The 25,305-nt window shown below is 37.9% G+C and overlaps 1 protein-coding gene across 2 annotated transcripts in view; it reads left to right on the plus strand.

Annotated features, from left to right (window-relative positions):
- The first annotated feature begins 279 nt into the window (after positions 1–279).
- Positions 280–25,305, plus strand: part of mmm (missing minor mitochondria) — a 41,729-nt gene continuing 16,703 nt past the window's right edge. The window contains exons 1-2 of one of the 2 annotated variants that reach the window (XR_012451312.1): positions 280–495; positions 788–1,016. The gene's annotated coding sequence lies outside the window, so the exon portion shown is untranslated. Of the gene's footprint in view, positions 496–787; positions 1,017–25,305 lie in introns of those variants that run through there. The other variant, XM_074086555.1, reaches the window with a different exon arrangement.

Consider the following 25,305-nt stretch of genomic DNA (forward strand, 5'->3'; position numbering starts at 1 on the left):
GTTTAACTCGGTTTTAACTTGTGTATCATGTTGCTTTTACTGTGGTTTAACTGTAGCTTAAAACCCGTCGTTGGTTAGGTTTAATGTATATCGCACACCTAGATCAAAACAGTATTAACTCAAAATTGGTGTATTTTTAGTTAATAGTATATTCGACATCTACAGATGATGCCGCGTCAGCCAATAAAACAGAACCAAAAATATTCCAAAAACTCGCCGATAGGTGGCTTTGTAAGACTCTTTTGCACGCGGCGGTGCCTCACCCCCCACCCGCAAGACAGTAGCATCATTAGTTGCCGACCGAACACAACGCTGAGTGCATGCTAGCACTTTGATTTAAAACCGATGTATTTCGAGTTAAGACTGTTTTGTTAACTGATTAATGTAATTATTTAAGTATTATTTCAAGTTAATACAGTTTTGATGAGTTGGCGTTGCACGACTGATGGATAATAAATTGTTCAAATTAGAGTTAACACTGTTTTGATGACCGAGGTAAGATATTTCCCTATGATTATTTTTAGTTATATCTGTTTTCATGGTTTTAATTATTGCTTTTGAATTGCGTCGCTTTTGTTGAATGAGAATTTATTCTTAATTATAATTTGAACTAACACAGATGGACGACTCTTTTAAGTTTCATAAAACGCAGTAATTTATGTTGAAACTGTTTTAAATGTCACTTGTGTTATGATTTGCTAGGCATGTTTGAGTTTTATCATTTTTGAGTTAATACGCTTTTTATGGTTAGTAAATAAACCTTTAATAATTTAAATACTTGTTTTAGAAATATGAAGGGACGGGGCCGGATATTCGTGCAAATGGTTATAGAAAAAGAAAAATAAAATGTTAACCCTAATATGCCGTCTCAAAGAGTTTCAAATGGAAAATAGCTTTTTAAGGGAAGAGTTACCGATGTTGACCGGTCAAATGGAACAAAATTCATCACCTGAGGGTTATTTTTCTGTTTCAAATAACCCAATGGCCCAGTCAATTGAGATCCAACGACCTGATTATTATATTTCACCAATACGAAGTGACGACAGTGACATCATTATTTTTGAGAAGATTTTAACACGACTGATCTCAAGTGTAATTTAAGTGTTTTTTGATAATTAAGGAAGAATTATTTGTAACATTTTTTTCGTAGAGCTATTCATTTGATTTCATTTGCCTTGTAAAAGTTTATGACATGGTTCCTATTGAATAATATCTAGTGTAAAATTCATTATTTTCATTTAAACCTCATAAAACGTTCCAAATATCAAATAAACTACTCTCTTAATGAATGGCTTACTATCATTTTTATTGTATCAAAATCGAATTAATTCAAAAAGTAGTATACAAAACAGTTCCAACTAAAAATAATTACGGAAATCAAATACACTTAATTCTAAAAAACTGTAACAACTGAAAAATGGTATTTAATTTATCTTTTACATGATTTTAAATTTTAAATTATGAATACATCAACTTACAATCTCAGTTTGCTTTAAAAAATTCAACAAATAAGCTTCTATCGTGTATAGTTTTCTCAAATCAACATTTTTGCCATTTCTGAAAAAAACGATTTTTTGAGTTAATACTGTTTTAATCTAGGTGTGCGATATGTCGGCAGCCGATCGTAAAATTCGCCAAATCACGAAATTCCTAGGCATATCGTGAAATGGCGCCATTTCATGAATTGGCTAAGGGACATCCGCCATATCGTTCAAAACTCACCGTTTAACGATTTGCCTAGTGACGTTTAGGCAGATCATGAAATTCCTAGGCATATCTACAAGGAAGAAAACTAAAAACTAAAAGGAAGATAATAAGTCTAGTGCTATGTCGCAATACTATCCAAATCTGCAAAAATATAGACCGAAGTAGTGCCTATCATTACGTAATACAAGGTATAATATCATCAACGTAGATTTAGTTTTGATTACGCGGTCAGCAAGTTGTTTATATAAAAAAACCGGCCAAGAGCGTGTCAGACACGCCGGAAATAGGGTTCCGTAGCCATTACGAAATTATTAAGTAATATTTTTCCAAGGATTTCGTATTTTTCCAAGTTTGTTTATTTTATTTCAAGTTTAGATATATTTTATATCTTAGGCTGCTATTTACTCTTAAACTACTAATAATTCTCAAGAAAACTTAACCGTTATAGTTATCCTTGTAAGTTTGATATACTTACTAGCATCCTGAATTTTTTCAAGTTTTTCCACCCACCGGTTTAGACTTTAGAGGGGGGACGCTCGATTTTAATGAAACTGCACTTTAAAGTTGAATATTTTGCAAACAAAACCCTGAATTGAAAAATCGTTATAGCAACCCCCTAATGATTTTAAAAGACCTATCCCGCACTATACCCCACACTAAAAGGTTGGATGAGAAAAAAAACACCCCCATTTTACGTCTATGGGAGGTACTCTCAAAAAAAAATTTTTTTTTATTGTACTATTTTGTCGACATATTTTACATATATATTCTTGCAAAATTACAGCTTTCTAGCATTGATAGCCTCTGAGCAAAGCCGCGGACGGACAGACAGACAGACAGACAGACAGACATGGCGAAACTATAAGGGTTCCGATTTTGCCATTTTGGCTACGGAACCCTAAAAAAAAATAAAAAAATATCATGGTACATTATTGACACCAAATGAACCAGTCCTAAACTAAGCAAAGCTTGTACCATGGATACTAGGCAACGGATAAACGTTCATATATAGATATTTACATACTTATATACATACTGGCCTAATTGAACCCGGGTCCTCATGAACATGAGCATACAAGTACGAGTAGTATAGTAGTTCAGACCGGATGTAGCGCGAAATCGTTCTAATGGACACTAATGAGTATGGATATCGGTATCGGAGTAGTAGGGTCCCGATGCCCCCTTTTATGATAATAATGATAATTATTTATTGTACAACAAAACAGTAATTTACTTTCATGAGTTTAAGTCCACTAAAGATATAACTTGGTCGTGGAAAAGGTCAACATTCTGTCCCCTAAACTAGGTAAGAACCTGTATCTTAGGGGCTAGAGCGTTTCTTCGACTTATAACGGACAAATAAAGAGTGAGGACGGAGTTCCAGTCTAAAGAACAGTACAATAAATTTAAATTCTTTGAATACGAAACCCTAAAAGCACCAGCAGGACGGAACCTCTTTTTAAACCTGATTATCTCTACGGCACTAGAGCTGACTGTTAAGACTACGTTGATTTTTACAGTAAACAATTTAAGAAGTACCTAAAAGGGAATTAAGTATTCTGCTTTCCACCCTCATCCTATAGCTTCATGTCCCAGATGCTGATTTGGGAACTTCACAAATGATTTGCTTCACACGTTAGTGCCGATTTCATCGCGATGTTCCCTTCACCGTATAGCTCGTGAAACTTCGAAAAACTCAGAATTGCATGCCCGGATTCAAACCCACGATCTTCTGCTTGAGAGGCCATTGATCAATCCAATGGGCCACAACGATTTATTTTCTTCTTTAAACACTAACACCACTAACAACACAGGTAACAGTTACTATATAAAACAAACTTATTTCTCCAGGAACTTAACGCCCTTAACATACATTTAAAGTTAAATATAAACATCAAAAGCTCTTAGAACAAATCAAAGCTTTATTCCACTTAGTATCTATATTTATAAGATCAAACTGTCTATAGTATTCGTTTACTGGAAGAGGTCCATAAATCATACAAAAGCGGCTTAACGGACCCACCACTTATCAGGGTTCAAGTGCCCCATATTTCCCCTAAAATACCCTTATTCAGCTATCTGCGAGTTATTACACGATTATTCAGCGATACAGCGATCTAGGCGCGCTTAGATATATTTTATGCATGAACAATATACGTTGATGATTTTGTATGCTCTAAAAATTTAAGAGAACAATGAAAAAAATAATAAAACTTTTACATTTGACATTTGCTTAGCAAATTCTGCTCGTATGTTGAGCGGATCGACGCAGTGTTTTGCAAAGGTATGATCAGTGTAATGAGTTTTTATTAATAGGTAATTATTTCTTAGCCCATCCACAGTACATTGATCCGCAGGTACAAAGTTTTAAGTTCATTCTTTAGAAGAGTTTCGTCATGTGGAAATGATCCTAGCTGGAGCACAATAATTTCACTACCAGAGACTTACATAAGTGTAGTGTGAGTTGTGCCTCACACACACACTCTCCCAACATATACAACTTAGACTATAAGTTAGACCTAAGGCTTTAGAATATAGACAGTATTTACACAGCACCCGTGAGTTGGCGTCCCTGCCAGTACCGCTGCCTCGTGCGGCGCTGGCGTCGCGGCTACGTTACCGTTACCAGTATCCGTGGCCAAATTTCAACTCAATCGGATACCAGAAAGTCGTCGAAAATGGTTTGCAAATTTGTCTGCTCCATACTCAAAACATGCCATATTTCTTCGCAGGTTTGTGTAGATTTTCTCAGGAAGTTGTCCTTCACCGTAAAGCTCATGGTAAATATCTAATGTATGTCTATTACATATGAATTCGGAAAACCTCAGCGATGCGAGCCTGGGTTCGATCCTCTAGAGAGTTCATAGATCAAACAACTAGGCCACCACGAATGACTAGCATTAAGGTACGTAATACGGGGTATATAGAATATCATCAACGTAGATTATGTTTTGATTTCTCGGGAGCAAATTGCTTGCGTAAATTGATCAGTAAGCAAATATGAAAAACACACGTTCATAATGTACAAACCCGTTCCGGGAAATATCAGATAATCCCTGATACCGCCGCGCCGCGGGCGCGGTTTAATTGGACGGTTATTTTTAATGGTCGATTTCCCTGTTTCATGTTTTTTTTATCGTAGGTAATTCGATAGTCGCTTAATTTAAGCAGTGTTATTTTACGCTGAACATAATTTGCGTAATTTTTATTAGGATTCCGTACCCAAAGGGTAAAAACGGAAACCCTATTACTGAGACTTCGCTGTCCGTCCTTATGACACCAGGCTGTATCTTATGTACCGTGATAGTTGACAGTTGAAATTTTCACAGATTACGTATAACTGTGGCCGCTATAACAATTTTATAATTTTTTAAATAATAAAGATTATTAGCTAAGTAGTTATAAATTCTTTTAATGTTATTCTGACTTATAATAAACAGTTTTTTTTTTTAAACAGAATAAAAAAAGGGGGACTCCCATTCAACAAACGTGATTTTTTTGGCCGTTTTTTGCTAATGTCTAATGAATTTTTGTAAATATTTTTATTATTGTCGCTGGTTCCTAATCAAAATCAGAGAGCTTTAGAATTTATGCGGGCCCAGTGCAGATTGGGAACCACACATGCACCATTGAATTACTTCGCAGACCAGTGGCCCATTTCACGAAGCTACAAGTTACAATTTACAAGCGGTAGTTTCTTTTCGATGCATACTGTTAAACAAAGACTCATCTTCATCATGTCAGCCGAAAGACGTCCACTGATGGACATTGGCTTCCCCCAAGTCATTCCACTCAGACCGGTCTTGTGCTTTCCGCATCCAACGCATTCCCGCAGCAGTGTGCGCTATGTGGCAGTGTGTGTTGCCGGTGATGACATACGGATCTGAGACGTGGGCGCTAACGATGGGCCTTATGAGGAAGCTCAAAGTCACTCAAAGGGCTATAGAGAGGTCATGCTCAGAGTTTCTCTGCGGGATAGAATCAGAAATGATGATATCCGCAGTAGAACTAAGGTTACCGACATAGCCCGAAGAATTGCGAAAGTGAAGTGGCAGTGGGCGGGGCACATTGCTCGCAGGACTGATGGCCGATGGGGTCAGACGGTTCTCGAATGGCGTCCGCGGACCGGGAGACGAACTGTCGGTAGGCCTCCAACAAGATGGAGCGACGACCTGGTTAAGATCGCGGTGGATGCGAAAAGCACAAGACCGGTCTGAGTGGAAACAAAGACTACCGCTTGTAAAATGTAACTTGTAGTTAGCTTTGTGAAATAGGGCACAGGTCTCCTTGTAATGGGTACTGAGTAACGGATAGACATAGACATAACGAGATTATAGTGCATAATGTATTTACATCGGAAAAAGTCGGATCTTAATCAAAATACGATGCCACCCGAAGTGTCAATTAATCATTGTATTAAATGAGTGGACTTTCATCTCCATTTATGACATCTTGTAGGCTTTTTTAAATCTTGATTTAAGGCTTAAACTGACAGTTCTTGTATGGATCTGACAGGACTTAAGACCACTTAAACCTAGATTAAAAAGCCAGCAAGTGGACATAATATGGAACTCTATTATTTACTGCAAAGTCAAAACGGCTGCACGACCAAATAAATCTGTACCTACCTGTATAACTATAAATACATCTTAGGTATACAATTTTAATATGCAAAACAAAGATCAAAAATTAGCCTAGAAGAACTTAACCCCTAATTAACAAAGTACAAAGCCAAAAGCTAGGAACTTTCATATTCATTATACCTACTAAGCAGATGTCCCTACCCTACCATGATTCAATTTGAACCAAGAAACTCTAACTTTATTCTCAGTCCCCAACATTTTCATAGCTTGTACTGCTGACTAATAACACACGTCATCATCATCAGCCCACAGCAGTCCACTGCTGGACACGGCCTCTTCCATGGCGCGCCTCAACACTCTGGCCCCTCGCATCCATCCGCTGCCAGCGACCCTCTTAAGGTCGTCCGTCCACCGTGCCTCAGGACGCCCTACACTACGTTTTCTAGTCCGTGGTCTTTATTCAAGGACTCGTCTGCTCCACCGTTCATTGGTCCCGCGACAGACGTGGCCAGCCCAACGCCACTTCAGCGAACTAATTCTCCGAGCAACGTCGGTGACTTTCGTTCTTTGTCTGATAATGTGCTTTCGGATTTTATCCTTCAAAGAAACCACTGGCATGCAAGCAATAACACACATATTGAAACAATATACAGGATGTTCTCTTAAATTACTTAACCACGTTAAATTGAAAATACAAACTGAAATATAGATGCACAGAAAAACCAGAAAAATAAGACCATCACTGGGAATCGAACCCAGGTCCTCGGTATTCCGTACCGCGTGCTATACCGCTACACCACTGATGGTCAACGGTACAGACACGAATTTCCCCTATGCACCTCATATCTCAGCTTGCTTGTTTCTTATTATAGCCACTTAAGCAGTGACGCTAGCGCAATCTACACCGTAGCCCTCATCGAGAAACTTTTTTCAGCACTCCATTGGAACTAACCGCTCACCCGGACAAGAGATGTCGTTACTAAGCAATCAAATTAAGATATTTTTTTTGGAATCTTTTTGTATTTTTTACAAAGACTTTGAATTTTCAATTTATGTTCTACGGGATGACCGTAAAAGAAAAAATTTGGAATTGGAATAAAAATACAAAAAGATTCCAAAAGAACAATCTTAACCACGTTACTCCGAGCGAGAATGGGTGAAAGATGTTTATGTATGCGATAACTACGCGCAGTTCCAGTAAAGTAATAACGAGTCCACGTGAAGGTAGAAATGGGTGCCTCGATATTAGGCAGGGCCAAGGTATAAGCGGTAGCGGTTTGATGCTGTAAGATTCAGTGTAGACTTGCAAGAAAAATGACCGAAGTCGCATTACATTGCGAGATCGTATTTAAAGCAGAGTAGCAGAGTAGTTTGATGTGGTAAATCGACTGCCGTAAGCTAATGCAACTTGCATCATTTTTCTTGCTTTCTTCATGTATAGACGTAGATGCGAGAGTGTATCAATAATAGATATTACGATAAATAAATAATCAAATTACTAAAAAACCTGACAGCCTTATTTTTTTCAAAATAAAAACTAAAAATATAATAAGGCTCTGGCTTCTGTTAAGTAATTTAAACTTCAACAGTTGGATCGTATTTAAAATCGTGACCAGGTCAAAAAATCCCACTAATGAGGTTATTTAGCTTTCGATTGATAGCCATATTGTTACATTGTTTTCACCAGTCACCCGACGCCATTTTGCAATATTATTAATGACACTCCGACAATACGGTATTTGACTATTTTATATATGTTTTATAAATTAAAACTACACAATGCCTGTTATCGAATAGAACAACAATTTTTAAGTTACTTTTACAAATAACAAGTTATAAAGGTTTGAAATTCAAGATTAGACAGAGAAAGACATACTGGCATGTGACGTCACACGCCAGTACCGCCACACTTGCTGCATAGAGAAAAGCGTTTTAGAAAGAGACAGGTATATAGATTTTTCAAAAAATCACTATAATCCATTTAAATTTTCTCTTCGCTAAACACTATCTGTATATCTATATTTTCATAATAATATTAAGATATGGCAAAAATCAGGAGTTGTCAATACCGTATTACGAAGAATCTAATGTCACCTTATACGTTGAAACCTTCCAGCCGTTTTTCGGCATAGACACATACAGACGAGATTCAACTAAAAAGTCAAGTCAAGTTCGTGTCGTCACAGCACAGTAGTTTTAGTTTTAAATGGGTCCCACAAAAACAGCGTTGCGGCTTGTCACAGCGTTACTCTGAGTGGGACGGTGAGACCCAGCATAATACTATTTATACGCTACGCTAATATATATGCTACTCGTATTTGTTATTGTTTTTCCTTTTAATATATTTTTCTGAGTATCGACTGAAAAATAAACTGCTCTCTCTCTCTCGCAACTACGATGGAACGAGTTCGCCTAAAGCTCGTAACTTGTCCCCACCACTAGTCCCGGCGAGTGTCCCAACAAGCCATCCTAATTGGATCGGTCCTGTCGCCAGGAAATAAGATCCTAATTTTATTTGATTAGCCAACAAAGCACGAATCGCTCCAACTCGAGTGGTTTTATTGAAACTATAGGTATGTTATCGGTATTTAATATAAGGAACAAGTGGACAATTCAAATTATAATCAAATTTGAGCGATCGGTTACGTTACTGATACCAGGAAAAGGGACATCATCATCATCATCATCCCAGCCTATCCCACTGCTGGGCACAGGCCTCCTCTCAGAATAAAAGGGCTCAGGCCCGCGGGCCCAGTGCGGGTTGAGAACTTCACACACTCCATTAAATTTCTTCGTAGGTGCGCAGGTTTCTTCACGATAATCTTCTTCACCGTAAAGCTCATAGTAAACATGGAAAAAAATCGCTCGCTGAGCCGTGATATCGTACACTTCAAGCGACTCGTCCACGACCGCTGCAGAAAAATCGAAACGTCGGGATATTTTTAGCAATAAATAGTTCATGATTCATCATCATCCCAGCCTATATACGTCCCACTGCTGGGCACAGGCCTCCTCTCAGAACAAGAGGGCTTGGGCCATAGTTCCCACGCGGGCCCAGTGCGGATTGGGAACTTCGCACGCACCATTGAATCGCTTCGCAGGTTTGTGCAGGTTTCCTCACGATGTTTTCCTTCACCGCAAAGCTCGTGGTAAATTTCAAATGTAATTCCGCACATTATTAAGTCCCGATTAAGTCCCGATAAAGTTCATGATTAAGTCCCGATAAATATTAATGAGTGAGAACCGTGAAAGTTTAAAATATTGTAATAATCCCTTTAATTATTGGCACTTGTAATTTTCTCTTCTTTGCGTACCTGTTCTCTGCTTACTGTTGTGGTGTACAATAAAGAGTAATTGTGTTGTATTGTACTTAATTATTCAGCACCCTGTAAAGTTTGTATAATTTATTTCGTTGGACATGGGCGAATAACTGCATTGCTGGGTGCAGCTGCTTACTTTATTTAGTTTTGGAATTAAATTCTCACGATACTGCAAATTCAATATCGCACATATGTTCAGAATAACTTTAGGATCTAGTAAACCTTCCACATGCTGCTTGAGAAGATGCTACGAAACAGCTGCTGTTGCTATATTAGTATTTCTCAATTTACAGAAAAGATCGTGCATACACATGCACAGGGAGCGAAACTTTGATGCTGGTGACAGCCGCATAGACTACTAAGAGATACTAACATAGGTACTTTATTACTCTTTGGATACTAACGTATGACAGCCGTATGACGTCAAGCTTCATATAGAGTGTTTTTATCTAGATTATAGATAATCACTAACAACTCATTGGCCTCTTTAGTTTACGGATATTTTATTGACACTTGAAACGGCCAGTACTTATAAATGACATTATTTTATAAAAACACCCTACTTATATGTCAATTTGCGTCATAATGACGTCACCGGCATCAAAGTTTCGCTCCCTGCCATGCAATTTTTTTAAGCCTGTGGTCTGATGATTTGACCTTTATCCTCTAAAGGGTCGTGAGTTTAAGCCCATCCTCGCACTTCTGAGTTTTTCAAAAATTCAAAGTTCAAAGGTTAACTGGAACAGATCCCTTTAAAGGATAAGTTTGCCTTTGTACATCTTATTATCCTGTGTTCTATTATTTTCATGTGTTTTTATGTACAATAAAGACTGTGCGAAATTACATCCTATATTATTTATCACAAACTTTACATTGAAGACAAGCATCGTGAGGAAACTTTTTGAAGGTGTGTGTAAAGTTCCCAATACGTCCGCGAAACCCTTTCTGGGCGGAGGCCTATGCCCAGCAGTGGGACGTACTTAGGCTGGGATGATGACGAGTGAAAGTGATCATCAGAGCCCGGAATTTTTACGGCATTTTTGATCTGTCATAGTGACTGAGAAGTCACTTATCGACTCTACCTAAATAATATCGATAATGATATCATCGTAAAATAATAATCGCAATATATTTTACGTATAAGGACACTAATGGAACACTTACTAGCATTACTATAGACTTTAAATATGAAATTGAATTATTTAATTAGAAATTGTTAACTATTCATTGTTTACATTGCATAACCCATATTTATGTCTATTTCACATTTTCGACCGTTCAAAGTTGATTGGAAGAGATCGCTCTTTAACGATAAAGCCGTCTATTGTTAAGATAGTTTGTTTGGAATCTTTCTGTATTTTTTATTTAAATTCCAATTTTTTTTGTTACTTTTACGGTCATCCCGTAAACCCACATCGAAAATACAATAGACCAGCGCTGGGAATCGAACCCAGGTCCTCGGCATTCCGTGCCGCGTGCTATACCGCTACACCACCGCTGGACAGTGATACAGACACGAATTTCTCCTATGCACCACATATCTCAACTTGTTTGTTTTCTTATTTAGTCACTTAAGCAGCGACACTAGCGACATCTATGCTGTAGCCCTCATCGAGAAGCGCTGGTCTTATTTTTCTGGTTTTTCTATGCATCTATATTTCAGTTTGTATTTTCCGTCTATTGTTGACCTATACTTTTAATCTTTTTGAACATGTTGTGTATCGATATAATCATCGATATTGAATATCGGAAGTCGATAAGTGAAAAGTAAGCGAAGCAGATGTAGTACGATATCTTGAGAGTTTAAGAGCTTACTTTGAGCCATACATATGGCATGATAACTGCGCGGGAATAATATATAAAGGTATGAACTTGCATTTGTTATAACCAGCAATTTGACTTTCAAACAATCATATAGAAATCTGAGTTACATCCCCTCCCATATGTGCGGCGCCGGTTTTCGTGTCGGCTGACCGAGATGATGTAGGTCGGGGCGCGTGGATCGGCGTCACCACAAATTTTGGTGATATGATAGTGATGACAGATCAAAAATGCCGCTAAAATTACGGCCTCTGGTTATACACCTAATTAGTTTATATAAAGCTAGACATGTTTCATAAAACAGGCGGCATCCACTATGAAAGCATTTCTTTTATTATGTTTTTATATTTTTGCCCCGACGGTGACGTGACGCTACATCTAGATATATTATGTAACACGATCACGTGCGTAGATTGATGAGTACAGTGGAAGGTCAGGCTCACATATTTATCGTGTAAATAATAATAATAATAAAACCATTTTTATTTCAGGGCCATAAAATAAATACATTAAAGACTATCATACATATAATTTATGAAAACACAATACATAAGGTGGTAATAAGATAACTGAAAACCTTAGACAACCCAACTGTCTTTTTTAACCCTCAACGCAAAAGAGGGGTGTTATAAGTTTGACTGCTATGTGTGTCTGTGTGTTTGTATGTCTGTTTGTGGCACCGTAGCTATAACGGGTGGACCAATTTGAATGCAATTTTTATTTATTTGAAATCAGGTTTTCTAGCGATGGTTCTTAGACATGTTTCATCAAAATCGGTTGAGCCATCTTTGAGATTTTGAACTTTGAAGTGACAAAGTCGGGAGTTTTCCAACCTTATGTTGGTTTGGTTATTTTATTATAAGAAAATATAGGGAGCTCATAAGGGGGAGGGAGTGGACGTCCTAGGGCTGATATTATGATGATTAATGTTCACTGGGAGCTACGAGTTTTCTATCTTAAATTTAATGAATTGTCGTTCTTGAAAAACTAGTTGTACTCTGCAACAGTGGCGTTGGGGGAACATTTTCGTTGGGCAACTCGGACAGTGAAGGAGCGCAAATTGTGTCTTAGGTGCGACAACCTCTTAATTAGTTTACAAAACCTTTGCCATAACTTATCATGTAAAAAATTGGGCAAGTTGATAAGATCACGCCACTGCTCTACAACATAAATCACTGGTATTTGCGTCTCTATATCTTCTTTATTTAGATCATATCCCCACATTACTAAGTGGCCTCATCCATCACACATCACAAAGCTTACATACAACATATTATAGTGCTATAGTAAGCTATATTATTCCGACTATACAAATGTTTCGTTAATCTTTATGGCAAAAGTTGTACCTACATTTTTATTATTTTTTATTTTTTATTTACTGGATGGCAACGAGCAAATGGGTCTCCTGACGGTAAGAGATCACCACCGCCCATAAACATCTGCAACACCAGGGTATTGCAGACGCGTTGCCAACCTAGAGGCCTAAGATGGGATACCTCACGTATTTACATAATACATACATATTTTCGCTTATCTAATGATTCACCGACTGTTTCTTACCGAGTAACGCTATGCCGACGGATTTGCTCGTGGATATCGACCCTTCGAGTATGAAATGTAGTAGGTAAAAGCCAAAAGCCCATTTTTCAGGAGAAGCAAAAACAAAAATGGTAACATTTATTTTCTGCATTCTCGTTTGCAATATTAAAGTTATAATGAACCACTAAAGCTCATTATACTTAGGTTTTTGAGTTCTTCATTAGAGAGAAACTCAAATTAACGTAGTTTCAATAGTTCCAGAGATAGCATGGCTTTTACTACTAAAAAATGAATGCAACTGGCTTCGGCGACATTTTTTTCAATTAGCTTTGCATCAGTAAACTTTGTTCTAAAAGGTAACAACAATGGCTTTATCGTAGGTAATTTTGTATTACAAATGTAATAAAAGACAGTGTAATCAAGTGTAGTAAATCCAGTAAACGTATTGTTTCGCGTACTAACGTTTCAAACTGATATATAATTTCTTAATTAAGATATGTTTCTGAGTGCGCTTCCTACTGATCAGATTGAAGTCGGTGCCAATATCAATAGGTATAGTATATAATATAGCTAAGGTATCTACCTTACCTAGACTATCACTAACTGCTGGCTCATGCTACACTGAAACACACACATGAAAACGAAAGAGAGGGACGGTACGATACGAACTTTGATTTTCGAATTTCGTAGTAGCCCCCCCTGTCAGAAAGAGTGCTTGCGGTCCAGTGGCGGATTGGGTACTTCATACAGCCATCGTTGAATTGCTTCATAGGTTTGTACAGGTTACCTCACGATTGTGCAGGTGGTAGGACCTTGTGCAAGGTCCGCCCGGATTGCTACCACCATCTTGCTCGCTAATCCTGCCGTGAAATAGCAGTGCTTGCATTGTTGTGTTTCGGCGTGGAGAGTAAGACAGCCGGTGAAATTACTGGCACTTGAGGTATCCCATCTTAGGCCTCTAGGTTGGCAACGCATCTGGAATCCCCTGGTGTTGCAGGTGTCTATGGAGGTGGTAATCTCTTATCATCAGGTGACCCACTTGCTCGTTTGCCATCCAGTCGAATAAAAAAAACGATGTATTCACCTAATTTTTAGATTAGATTACTTAGTACCTAAAATTTAAAACGGAAGTCTTATTAATTCAACCGAAAAGTTTAGGTGCGACGACGAGCGCAGCGAGGAGGAGCGTGTTAGGTTCAACTGTGGCCAAAACAAGCACGAGCCGAGCGAGCGAAGCGAGCATGCCGCGGGAGCGGCCGGCGAGTGCCACGGTTAAATTTCTTATCAGTAATCGACTATTGTACCCTTCGGTATTATAGACATTCGATATTTAGAATTTCGACCTTAGAATCGTTCGAAATTTCAATTTTCGATATTTTATCCGTCGATATTAGGATTTTCGAAATTTTAGCATTCGATAATTGTACCGTTCGATAATTTATACTTTCGACATTTTGAATTTCGACCTTATGATCGTTCGACATTCTGATTTTCGATATTTTGACCGTCGACGTTTTAACTTTAGATATTTTAAATTTCGATATTCAAATAAGTGCCCGTGCCAACAGAGCTCGCTACAATCGCCACAATATGCTTGCCGTTGCGCTCGCAACACAAATCACAGTGTTTTATCAAGCTCTCATCACCACATTACTAAGTGGCCCTCATTACATCATAAAGCTCATTCATATCATTATATAGTTAGATGTAAGAACGATAATTAGATTCGTTAAAATCTTTAAAACTAAGATTGGAATCTAAGTGGAAGATTTTTGTAATTCAGTGAAATAAACAGATAATTTATTTATCGACATTTAAGAATAATAAAATAGATAATGCATTAAAAAAACTATATTATACTTAAAAAACCTACACAAAATAAAAATAAACCTAAAACTAAAACAAATTACTATGAACAGATTATTTTTAAAAATTACACACACAATAACATCACGCTTGTATTCCCAAATGGGGTAGGCACAGCACACGAAACGTTACCGCTTCGGAGCCACTTTTAGCAATAAACTAATAATACTTTAGTAATTAGATTATCTGATGCAAAATTCAGGTGCGTCAAACGCATTGCGTTTAACGCAGCGCTCATCGCACAAAACTACCGAGCGCCGAAACTACGTCCCAAGACGTCTCATTCTGACGGCTTGTGCCCAGCTGTGGGACGTATAGGCTGGGATGATGATAGTTAATCTAAAGGCACAACCGTACCCTCATTAGATGACAAATAAAACGCAAGCCCGTTAAGAGAAGTTTCCCTGCCGGCCGCGCGGCCGCGTTAGGTATTCGTTTGGGATATTGCTGTCTTTATCGCTCGTGACATAAGCGCTTGCAGCCGTCCCCCCCATGCCTTCCGCAACGACGTCCGTAATTTAAATCGAGATAGCCTGTAGGCTTTTCAACATTTTGGCGGTTGAATTTTGGGTTTCGTTGTCCTCATATTATACGGAAAGTATAGCACAGAAATCAATGATATATTAAAATCAAGACATCCATTATATTTTCTATGCCTGTGGTTTTTCGATTTTTGTAAAAATGCTTTATTAGTCTGTAATTCTCGTGCAAAGTTGACATCTTTTTTTGTCGACTTTTGAGCTCCTGTAATTCTGATATTACACATTTATATGAAAATTTGAAAAAGCCACAGGCATAGATAATTACGTCTAGTCCATAATTACAAAATTTAATCTATTTTTGTTGCCTAGTTTTCAAATGAGACCGGGACTACGTTTGTATGGAGATTGGAACGAAGAGACTTCTCTTAAGGTCCCGCCTCCGCACTCGAACGCTGTTTTTGCAAGATTAATGACGCATGCGCCTGCTCAAAAGGTTGGATTGCTGGTAATTTACTCGGGGAAAGCTTGGAAAAAGATCTAGTGGAACAGTTGTGGACGTAAAAAACTACGCCCCAATACGGCTCTCAGTGGAAAGTCTGCGTTTTTGAGAAGGAACTTGATTGCGAATTTTTTTATCGGATTGCATGGGCGCCGGTTATTTTCAGAAGAGTGCATTGCATCTTGGATCTATATATTTGACGACCGGATGGCCAAGTGGTTAGCGAACCTGACTACGAAGCTTGAGGTCCCGGGTTCGATTCACGCCGGTTCAGATATTTGTATGAATAATACGAATGTTTGTTCTCGGGTCTTGGATGTTCAATATGTATTTAAGTATGTATTTATCTATATAAGTATGTTTATCCGTTGCCTAGTATCCATAGTACAAGCTTTGCTTAGTTTGGGACTAGGCCAATTGGTGTTAAGTGTCCCATGATTATTTATTTATTTATTTATATAGGGAGGTGCATTTATAGATTTTAATTTGTATCTTAGTTTTGTTCTGTGTATTTTTTTTACGCCAGGGGGGTGCAAGTTGCACCCTCATCCCAGCGCCCATGTGAGATAATGTGTGGTAATATAGCAATTGGCTTCATCCCAAAACTATGTATTACGCACTGCTGGGCACAGACCTTCCCTTCGAATGAGAATGCTTCACCCGTAGTTCCCAAGCGGGCTCAGTGCGGACTGAGATAACACACACACCATTGAATTGCTTCGCAGGTTTCTGCAGGTGTCCTCTCTGCCCACTCTCACACCAGATCATGGGAAGCGATGGGTCAGTCCTATTCTAATATCGAAACTACGATACTAAGCACTAGTAATGTCTCATTTACTTCACGGCAAATTCCTAATTATTGTTTTTCTTTTTCCGCAGGCGACGTGTATATTTTCCATACATGAAGGACATGGTCCGATTGTTTTACAAGGTAATATCTGTTTCAGCTTTTGTGAGTAACTTCGATATCCCACAGAAGGGTCGTTCGGCTCTAATACGTCCTGTTTGTTCATTTTGTGTTGTGTAACAGATTGTACGTGTAATATGTTTTACATTTGTGAAAGAGACCACGCTATTTCCCTCTTTTCATGCTCTACACTATGTACTCTGTTTCTCTAAACTATGTTTATATTATAAAGTTTGCTTATCCCACTAATATAATAAATGCGAAAGTTTTTAAGTCTGTTTGTTTGTTTTTTTTTTCTGTTTTGATATTTATTTTAAATTAAAAAGGTACAATTGAAGTTACACTAAACTATCCTAAAAATAAATTAACTATATATACAGTTCCCCCATTTGTTTGTTAATTCATCACGTTTAAAACGCTGAACCGATTTAGATGAAATTCGGTGTACAAATAGTTTAAGTCCCGCGGAAGGACATAATAGGATAGTTTTTATCCCGGAAAATTTCATAGTTCTAGCGGGATAGTGAAAACCGAATTCTACGCGAACGGAGTCGCGGGTAACAGGCTAGTTACTTATAAATTAAAACTACACAATGCCTGTTATCGAATAATAAACAATTTTTAGGCTACCTTTACAAATAACAAAGTTATAAAGGTTTGTAATTCAAACGTTGATATTTTTTACCAAACACTAGCCACATATACGCGAAAAATATCGTAGCAATAAAAATGTACTTGGCAAATGATCTTTTGTAGTTCTTAGTATTTAGTTTAAAAATTTGTGTGCATGAATGTTGAGTGCAATTGTAATTGTATTGTAGACACTGTAATTGTTTCCATTTATGTATGTTAATTTCCTCTGTGTTGTTTACAATATGTAATGTATATTTGTTCCTATGTTTGTTTTTATGGCGTTAAATAAATGTATTTTCTTTCTTTCTTTCTTTCTTTCTTTCTAATTGTACCGAATCAAATAAATAAATAAAATTAGACAACACGTGTGGCGTCACATGCAAGTAGCGCCGTACTTGCTGCATAGAGAAAAGCGTTTGAGAAAGAGACAGGCATATAGATTTAAAAAAAACACACAATAAATCCAATTATTTTTCAACTGATTTAAGTTTTCTCTTCGCTAAACACTGTCTGTATATTTATATTTTTATAATAATATTAAAACATGGCAAATTCAAGAGTTTCAAATACCGTATTTAGTATCTACCAAATTCAAGATATGGCACATATGACACATGGATATCGGTACATTACAAGGCACATATGACACATGGATATGGTACATTACAAGGCACATATGACACATGGATATGGTACATTACAAGGCACATATGACACATGGATATGGTACATTACAAGGCACATATGACACATGGATATGGTACATTACAAGGCACATATGACACATGGATATGGTATATTACAAGGCACATTATGACACATGGATATGGTACATTACAAGGCACATATGACACATGGATATGGTACATTACAAGGCACATATGACACATGGATATGGTACATTACAAGGCACATATGACACATGGATATGGTACATTACAAGGCACATATGACACATGGATATGGTACATTACAAGGCACTGTTTTGCGCATCACTATTATGTACACCAGTGCCGTATCGTGGGTATCAGCCGCCGGGGGTGGAAGAAAATTTCACCGCCCTCTTATTTAGGGTACTCATTGTAATCGGTCCGAATCGTAGGTGCGACATTTTTTATTATTATGGAATTATCGTCATCATCTCAGCCTGTACACGTCCCACTGCTGGGCACAGTCCTCTCAGAATGAGAACACTTGGGCTGTAGTTCCCACGCGGGCCCAGTGCGGATTGGGAACTTCACACACACCATTAAATTTTTATGGTATTTTGCCGCCCCTTAAATGTGCTGCCCGGGGCGGGCCGCCTCCCCCCGCCCGCCAGCATTAATATCTGCCACAGCGGAGCGTGCAAAAATATCTGACACGTCCTTCCGGCTCTAGAAATCGAGTCGTATCAGATATTTATGCATGCTTGTTGTGATTGGTGCTGGTGACTGTACCTACACCCATGCCAAATAGTTCTAAGAGTCTATGTGGTAGACTAACGTATAGACGGACGGACACGGGAAAACTACAATGGTTCCGCTTTTGCTATCTTGACTAAGGAACCCTGTAAGCCACTATTGCCGACTCGTATATACGTTTCAGGCGCCCTTTGCAGCTATTTCACCCGATAGTTCTTTCGGGGCAACTTCACGGGCCGTTGACGGAGATTGGCCATTTCGGCCATTCGCTAGGTTTTGTTTCCACACGGAGGCTATTTTGTGAACTGATATACTGAGGGTTGCCAGTGGATAGAGAATAAAAGAACTAAAGTCGTGTAAATGTTACATTTTCTCAGAGCTGCATGTGAATGAACGATCCAAGCGGACCAATTTTGGCCATGGCGACTATTTCGACTTATGGTTCGATTGGCGCTCGTGCGTTAAGATGGCTTACATTGCTTATTTTTGCCGTAAACGTCCGCATTGCGTACGTAAGTAATTACCACATCCACAAAAGTAATTATAGTACATGCCAGCACGCGGCCGGGACTTAAGCTCGTCGCGCTTAGAATCGACTCGGCCGGCTTTAACAAAAATCTATCTTTTGTGAAATAACTGAAGCCAGGTAATAACCCCGTCAAATTTACTGTTTGGTGTCGGGATTTCAATTTATTTTAAGGGTAAAACTGCTACAAACAGCTTATTTGTAGTTTTAATGAGGTCGTTGTTGGAAATAACGAGACACCCCCGCAATTTATGCGAGTGTTGCCCTGTTTCATTATTCCGAGTTTTATGTGAAAAATGCAGATTTTATAAAATGGTTTGCAACTTTTTGTGATGTGAAGAGCGAGAGTATAAAGTTTTCAGTTACTTTAAGGTTAGGTTAATGGAAAACTTCGTACAGCTTGATGTAGACTCGCGCATCGAGAGTTTAGTATAAAATTTATGGGCGCATCTATGAAAAGAAAATGAAAATAATTTATTTGGCATTCTTTCACAGAGTTATTTTGCACATGAATTAGTATCTATTGTTAGCGGTGCTGTCATCATCATCATCATCATCATCTCAGCCGTAGGACGTCCACTGTTGGACACAGACCTCCAGTTGCTTCGGTTGGCAGCGGCCTGCATCCACCGTAAACCTGCGGCTTTAACCAGGTCATCCGTCCATCTTGTTGGTGGATATCCTACGCTGCGCTTGCCGATCCGCGGCCTCCACTCGAGAAGTTTTCGGCCCCAACGGCCATCCGTTCTCCGTGCTATATGGCCCGCCCATTGCCACTTCAACGAGCTGATTCGCTTGGCTATGTCGGTGACCCTTGTTCTTCTACGTATCTCCTCATTTCTGATTCGGCGGTGCTGTGCTCCTAAGCAAATTATATGCGGTGTGGGGTTATTTTAGATTGGTTACTGATCTGACTGCTGACTGATGCATGAGAAAATATCATTTTCAGAAATGTTTGTTCTTGAGTTTTGTATGTTTAATATGTTTATAAGTATGTATCTATTTATTTAATCATGTTTATCCGTTGTTTAGTACTTTGGAACAGTCGATAAGTTAATTGGTGTCAAGTGTTCCATGATACTTTTTTTTGTACTCGTATATGTACGAGTATTGTATAAGTTTGGTAACCTATGGGCTAAGCGATTAAAGTTACTAAAAATTCTAAGTTATAATGAAATGATGTATCACTTTGATAAATTCTAAAGCCGAGTTTAGACTTGCTAGTAAAATCGTGCAAGTTGCATTACATTGCGAGGTCGTAAAGCCAACGAGTCTGTAGTGGTCAATCGAGCGCCGCAATGTAATGCAACTTGCACGATTTTTCTTGCAAGTCTAAACTCGGCTTAACACGTTTTGGTGAGATAGTTAATATCAGACACCAGTCACCGCGATCCATCACCGGCGGCCTGCTTAAGCCTGCCCTTCACCTTTCGACGGCGAACTAGAATACACTGTGGGACACATATTGGGATAAATATTATATTTATACATTTGAAGTTTTAAACTTTTTAGTGAAGAAAAATGTGAAGACCGAACTCACGCGTCGAGAGTTATGTTTAACAATGTAATTTTACATAAGTTATAGAAGTTTCATTGTGTTAATAAAAAGCTGAGTCGAACTGAAATATAAACTTACATGCAATCGGAAAAAACCTGTTTTCCATATATAGCTGTGCTCGATTTTCTGCAGATGTAAAAGGTCTGGAAAACTACAAAATTATCAATTTTGGAACTATACTATTGTTACGTTCATTACAATTAAGATTATGCGACACATACAACTGTGGCGTGTAGTGAGGGTTTGAAGCGTGCCTGAATGCACCAGCATCAGCAGCAGGGTACTGCTTGCACTAGTGTATCATACATATACATTATATGTTACCATACAAAACCCATTCTCCTCTTGCACATCAAATAGTAAGACGCTATACGGGATCAATAGTCTTAAATATCAAACAAAATACTGATAATTATGTTTCGAGCTCTCTGCGAGTTCATTATCCAACTGCAACCTGTAAGCTTAAGTAATAAACTCGTTGAAAGTTAGAAACGCCAAACAAAATGCTGACGATTATATTTGGTGTTTCTGAGCATATGTGATATCAAATGAAAGAGTTCGTAAAACTACCATGAGACTCATTCATTTTTAATGATAACATAACGGATAATTCACGTCTGAACTCAGAAGAAGGGGTACGGATTAGCCCGAAACATGTCTAGCTACACTCGATTGGAGACGTGAGTTATTCGTTATGTTATCAATTAACATGAAAGAGCTTGTTGTAAGAATCTCGATTCCATATTTATTTATAGTTTTAAATAAGGCAATAATTGACTATTACAGAACATTTGTGTATACTCTACAACTTTACTAGTGCAGTACAGAAAACATTCATTACATACTCGTACATTATGTATCTACTACAAATGCCAACGTTACTCCAAGTATCAGAACACGAATAAATGGGCTTCTATTACAATTTCGTGAAAAAAAGTCGTTCGTGTTAAATTTTTATGACACCAATTCATGCAACGCCGACTCCACGCTGCTCAAATTGATCGACGGACGGAGCGTGAACATTTTGCTAACGATGCGTTTAGTTATAATTATGGAAACTTCACGTTGGAGAGAATTTTTTTTAGAATTCTGTACCTGAAAAGTGATAAGCGGAACCCTTTTAATGTCGCTACGTTTCCCGTTTTTCCGTGTGTCCGTCACACACAGGGCTGTATTGCAAGAACCGTAATTTAATGTAGGTACTATCGTTTAAGCATAATATTTTTCGCAAACAACTTATCGCAGTAGTTTCATTTTCTAAACGAATCTCAGGCACATACGTTTAGTTTTTGCTATAAGCAAGTCCCTCCCTCCATAAACTAAGTTGTAGACTTGAAAATTAAAAAAAAAAAGATGGGACTGTAATTTATTTTGTGTATAGTGAATTTAATTACTGCACAATGTTTTAGCCTATCGGGGTTATTGCTATTTTTCATATTTTTTTTTTATTTTTTTTTCATCACACTTGCTCGTAAACAGTGTCAAAATCGAGCGTCCCCCCCGTCTAAAATCTAAACCGGTAGGTAGAAAAATTTGAAAAAAATCAGGATGGTAGTAAGTATATCAAATTTTCAAGGAAAACTATAACGGCTAAGTTTGCTTGAGAATTATTAGTAGTTTATGAGTAAATAGCAGCCTAAGGTATAAAATATACCTAAACTTGGAAGATTCCGTATAAACACGAAATCCTTAGAAAAATAATACTTATTTTTTTCGTAATGGCTACGGAACCCTTATTTGGGCGTGTCCGACACGCTTTTGACCGGTTTTTTTACAAGCTTTTATTTAGTTTCACCTGTTTTTTATTTGGGTCAATTCTTGGAAGCTAAATTAGACCAACTTCCAGTAGCCCGATTGACTTGAAATTTGGCATACTTATGTAAATTTGGTGATTAAAGTGATTAAAGTAAAATTCCTGCCAGGATCGTCTTTGCAGGAGGGAACTCCTCAATGGTTAATAGTAGCGACTTGTCATTTGATACGGATATGCAGTTTAGATGACAATGTAGTACAGTCAACAAAAGTAAAGTCAGCAATAAATTAAAATATAATTTTTTAACAAAAACTTATTGATACATATTTCGGCGATTTGCTGTTCAAAATAACTTTTCAGTTTCTATTGAGACAGAAAATAATTCTGGTTGCTTGAAATGCTCGAGTTTTTCGGCTCTAATTTTATTTTTCAGTTACGCTGTAGTTTCAGTTCGTATGTATTTACATTTAAATTTGTCCTTACGTTTATTCCATAAACTACTATGTCTATTTTAATCTAGTGTGACAAATGGGTTTCATAATACAGTTTGGCTCGGGTCGGGAATTTTCAAGATTAGTAAATTTCATGATACGTGAAACTCGTGAAAGTTACTAAAAACATCCAGCGGATGGCTGATTACTTCAAAACTTTGGTTAGAAGTTAAACTTTGGTTTGAACAGTCATACGTCTCAATTACAGCGCATATAAAGGGTAGCGGCAAAATGTTATAAAATTAATTGATTATAGAGATTAAAGTCAAAATTCCCTTTATACATTCGTCAACTTCGTCATTCGTGAAGAATTGTGGTGGCCTCAAGCAGAGGATCGTGGGTTCAAACCCCGGCTCGCACCTCTGAGTTTTTCGAAATTCATGTGCGAAATCACATTTCAAATTTACCACGAGCTAATACGGTAAACGAAAACATCGTGAGGAAAATTGCACAAACCTGCGAATCAATTCAATGGCGTGTGTGAAGTTCCCAAATCGCATTGGGCCTGCGTGGGAACTGTGGCCCAAGCGCTCTCATTCTGAGAGGAGGCTTGTGCCCAGCAGTGGGACGTATAGCATAGCCGTCGTATTATGCTGAGCCAATGTCCGATTCACAACAGCAATGACACATACTATACCTGTCCTTCGCGTTGTCTATGTGTAGGTACTTCATAATATATATATTGTTATGTCTTGTGATGAGAATTAATTTAGGTACTTATATTGTTTCTCTCTTTCTTAACTCTAATAAAAATGGTCTATGTAAAATTGAATTGAATTGAAAATATACCTACTTGATGTATGTTTCTAAAAAAAATGAAACTAATAGTAATCTTTAATCTTAAAGGATATATTTTGGAGTACAAGCCAATCACTTCCGTTATTTTATGTATACCTACACACAATTTGTGTTTGTTGAATTGTACGGATTCAAAAGAGAATCCTTTGTACATGATTTTCTAAGGAAACGATAGTTCTATTCAAAATGAAGGTTTCGCCGGTTTTCTGTGATTATTTCCGGTTATTGTGACATGGGTTAGGATGATGACCTTAAACATGCTAGGTAGTGAACTAAGTGCTGTATTTAATGTTCGTTTATCGTCGATACTGCACAATCCTACTAATATTATATACTAGAGCTTACCCGCGGCTTCGCACGCGTAAACTATTCGATCTGGTAGTTACAATTGAAATTCCGGGATGTTACAAAATTCCTGTGGGAAATCCCAAAATGTATATCGTAATCTTCATTGCGGTGCTGTGTATCCCGTGGGAATATTGGAATAAAAGTAGCCTATGTGTTATTTCAGACATCCAGCTATCTACATACCAAATTTCATGACTCAAAGCAAAGCGTAATCTTGCGAGCGGCAATGAATGAGTAAAGAGCTTTACAGACCGCAATGCAGGATAATGAATAGATTTCTTTTTCCCTGAATGGTAACACTGGCATAGATATGATCGCTCATTTTTGGCTCGAAATTCGAACTTGATGTACACACCCATAAATATCATATTTTCTCAAGTTTCTCGCGATTCCAGAGAAATAATGCGTTGTTTGGGAGAAAAGTGTGAAAATGGTGTTGTAGAGCGCCATCCTGCTCTGTCTCGTTTTTTTTTGTCCCGTTCTGACGCTTCACTTTTATATTATAGATGTGAAAGTTTGTGAGTGAGTAAGCATGTTTGTTACTCTTTCACGCTAAAACGGCTTCACGGATGTAGATGAAATTTGGTATGAAGATATCTGAACATCTGGAATAAAAAATAATCTATTTTTTATCCCGATATTCTCACGGGATATGGGTAAAATGTCGAAAAATCAACCGCTGTGCTTAGTCTTGAAATTTTGGACAGTTGTTCTTAACACAACCTCAATGAAGACCACGTTATAAATTTTGGGATTTCCCAGGGGAATTTTGTAAAATACCGGATTTCAAATTGTAACTACCAGATTGAATAGTTTTAGCGTGCGAAGCCGCGGGTAAACTCTAGTGCTACATATATAACTAGCCATGTCTAATGCCGCGTACAATGTTTGGCCATCTTATTTTGTCGGAAAAGTTCGTTTTTAGGGTTCCGGAGCCAAAATGGCAAAAACGGAACCCTTATAGTTTCGCCATGTCTGTCTGTCTGTCTGTCTGTCCGCGGCTTTGCTCAGATGGCCTTAAAAATATGTTAGTAATAAATAAATGTGTCTGCTAATAATTCTTATCTCCAT

The sequence above is a fragment of the Choristoneura fumiferana genome, chromosome 4 (assembly GCF_025370935.1).
Source record: "Choristoneura fumiferana chromosome 4, NRCan_CFum_1, whole genome shotgun sequence".
NCBI lineage: Eukaryota > Metazoa > Arthropoda > Insecta > Lepidoptera > Tortricidae > Choristoneura > Choristoneura fumiferana.